This window comes from Marmota monax, unplaced genomic scaffold (assembly GCF_021218885.2).
Source record: "Marmota monax isolate L192 unplaced genomic scaffold, Marmota_monax_Labrador192_F-V1.1 WCK01_AAM20220418_F8-fsc00047, whole genome shotgun sequence".
NCBI classification, from domain to species: Eukaryota; Metazoa; Chordata; class Mammalia; order Rodentia; family Sciuridae; genus Marmota; species Marmota monax.
In genome coordinates this window covers 344,243-347,573 of record NW_026692072.1, presented here as the reverse complement: position 1 = coordinate 347,573, position 3,331 = coordinate 344,243, and the positions used below count along the sequence as shown (strand labels likewise).

The following is a 3,331-nucleotide window of genomic DNA, read 5'->3' as shown; positions in this document are numbered from 1 at the left end:
TGTATTATTAGCCTGGAAAAATTTTTAAATTCAAAATTTCAAACATTTAAATTATAGTTTCTACTGGATGCATGGTGATTTTGCACTTTTTTTTTTTCAGTACTAGGGATTGAACCAAGGGCCTTAACCCATGCTAGGCAAGGACTCTATCACTGAGCTACACACCCAGTCCTTTTTATTTTATTTTTGAGAAAGAGTTTCCCCAAATTGCATAGGTTGGTCTTGAACTTGTGATGCTTTTGCCTCAGCCTCCTGAATAGCTGGGATGAGAGTCCTGTGCAACTATGCCTGGCTTACACAACCATCTTAAAATTTAAAATTAAAGTCAAAAAATTAAGTCAAATGTAACTTGGGGACTATACAAAAAAATGTAACTTGGGGACTTTCTGAATATCAAAAACCAGGAGTCATATGAACCTTAATGCATTCTGCTGTCACATATAACAAATTAGAATAAAAAAACAAAAAGTTAAACAAAAGGAGTCCACATTGGTGCTTCTGATCCCAATCCAATAATATTTATTTTCATTTACTTCCTTTCTATATTTATTCCTCCTTTTTCTAATAACAAGAAACCATTTTCTCATTATCCTCACAGTCTTCATTGTTTTCTGAGTCCCTGTATGCAACCAGTCTCCCATCTCTGCCACCCCCTCCACATAAACACCATTCCGCCTACCCTTGCTCAGCATTCAGCACCCACCTTGATCAGAGCAACGGCTCCCCTGACCCCAGCCAGAAGATGCTGACCTTGCTCAGTCCCCACCTAATAACGTTAGGATTGAATTGATCAGGAAAGGATAAGAAGGGAAAGGAAGAGAAGCGAGCAGAAAACTATTTTTCCTTTGGTAATTTAGCTGGGATATTACTGTGGCCTAAATTAACAGGTGTACTCACCAGTACTGTGCATGCTTTTACAATGTTGTCACCTTCAGGTATAACCAATCTAGTCTGAACTCACTTGTCAGTTTTTGCATCAATATCTCATCATGGACCTGCTCTCTTTACCCTTAAAGAGGAAGGGGATTAGACATTAATCACCACGACCAGTTGTTAATTCTACATCTTAAATATCTTTGAATAGCTAACCTAGGCCGGGCAGGTGGAGTAGGACCATATTAAATCATTAGTGCAATCAAAGGGTGGGAGATACCAAACTAGAATATTTTAACAAAAGAGTAATAATATAAAAAAGGTAATATAGATTTTTGCCGCAGTCTGGCTGGGCACAAAATCATGAGCCACTCAAACAGGAACAAACTTTATTTTTGAAACTCCCGCCAATGCCCCATATGCTTCCGAGAAATATGCCGACCCACACACTCAGCGTTCTCCCGGACCACACTACCCCAACAGGAAATCCCTCCTCCGGAATTCCCTCCTACCGCACTTTCCCAACCAATGGGAACTCTTTGGGAGTCCGGCTAGAGCTCCAAAGTAGCAGGCCAAGGTGGACAGCAGGGGTCTAATATCCATTTGAATGATCTTAATATAATCATATCATCTCAATGGCTTGCTGGCGTCACCTTTCAACCAAAAATGCCATGCATCATTACTATTTGGCTATGGCTCTAAGCAGATCTTTAAAAAATTAGTTCTTTAAATCAACTCTCAGTACAGGTAACACAAGATTATAGAAGAGCATTCACCATACCTAGCAATAGTTAATAGTTTAATACAAAGCTCAAAAAATGTTACAAAAATGAGCTCTGTAGCCTATCTAAAAGGATCTCTGAACGAAGCGTGCTGATACAGTCCTGTTATCCCAGCTGCTAGGGAGGCTGAGGCAGGAGGATTGAAAGCTCAAAGCCAGTGAGACCCTGTCTCAAAAAAAAAAAGTAGGAGGTGGGGATGGCTGGGGATGTGGGGCTCAGTGGTATAGTGCCCCTGGATTCAATCCCTGGTACAACAACAAAAAAAGTTTACATTTAAAAAAAAAAAAAAAAAAAACTCTCCATGTAGTTTCATTTAAATGGCATTAGTGAATCTATTGTAAATGGTTCTAGTTTGATGTGTTTAATTTTATTTTTTTCCTTATAAAAAGATCCAACCTTTGGCATAAAGGTTGATACATTTCCACAGTTTGGCATTATGTATTGAGAATTACAAAAACAATCATGCCCTTTAACCTAGTAAGTCTGCTTTTGGCAATATATCCTAGGGAAAAAAATTGTTAATGCATGAGATTGCAGCCCTAGCTATAATAGTGATATGTATAAAAGCAGCCTAAATAACAATAGCAATAGGGACAAGTAAATATGGATTATTTTGCAACCATTAAAAATTGTAATTATGGAAACTATGTGGTAACTTGGAAAATAGCTTATGGGACAACATCACTTGAAGTAACCAGGGTAAATATGAATACATGCATCATGATTCAACTATTTTAAACTGTATTTTTAAGATCAGACAAAATGGATAACACATGGAAAAATAAGAATGATTAGGTATACTATGGAGTTTTTTTTTTTTTAAATTCCCTCTACTGTTGTACTATTTATGTTATAAATAAAAATCAAGGTGGAGCAGTGGAAAATCCAACTTTGTTTTAGCTGAATTAGGGATAAGGCTGGGTATTGTAGTACATCTCTATAATCCTAGTGACTTGGGAGGCTGAGGCAAGAGCATCACAAGTTTGAGGTCAGCTTTGGCAATTCAGTAAGACCTTGTCTCAAAAATAAAGTCAAGTATGGTGGTACATGCCTGTGATCTAAGCTACTTAGGAAGCTGAAGACAGGAGAATTCCAAGTTCAAGACCAACCTCATAAATCAAGTGAGGCCCTAATCGATTTAGTAAAAGATCTCTTAAAAAAAAATTTTTTTAAAGGTTAGGGATCAGTTTGCCCAGTGGCAGTGTCATAGCCAATGAAGCTTATTCAAGGCATAATTATTGCTAATTGAAATTTTTTTTCCCAATATCCTACCATGGCAACTTGAAATATAGATAACACTGGTAATTTTTTAAAAGGAGGTGGGGTGGGCTGGGAATGTAACTAAATGGTAAAGCCCCACTAGGTTCAATCCCCAGTATCCTAAAATAAATAAACAAATAATAAAAGGTTAGGAAGATTCCTCCCTCTTAGGACAGGTGAAATTGGGAGTTAGAGTACCCTCAGAGGTGGGTGATAAAAAGTCACACCACCCCCCATCTTCATCATTGCAGTTCACATTATTGAGCATCTACCATTTTTCAGGCCTTAAATTAAAAGCTTTTTCAGGCAATTTAAATATCGCGGGATGGCCAGCAACCCGACAGAGCAGGTTCCTGCTCAGGAGGTGTGAGCCACCTGGGAAAATAAAAAGTCTAAAATAATCAGTAAGAAATAAG

The 3,331-nt window shown here is 37.9% G+C and overlaps 1 pseudogene; it reads left to right on the top strand.

The window, feature by feature from the left end:
• The first annotated feature begins 2,837 nt into the window (after nt 1-2,837).
• Nucleotides 2,838-3,013, top strand: LOC124102153 (U4 spliceosomal RNA; annotated as a pseudogene).
• The last annotated feature ends 318 nt before the right edge of the window (nt 3,014-3,331 follow it).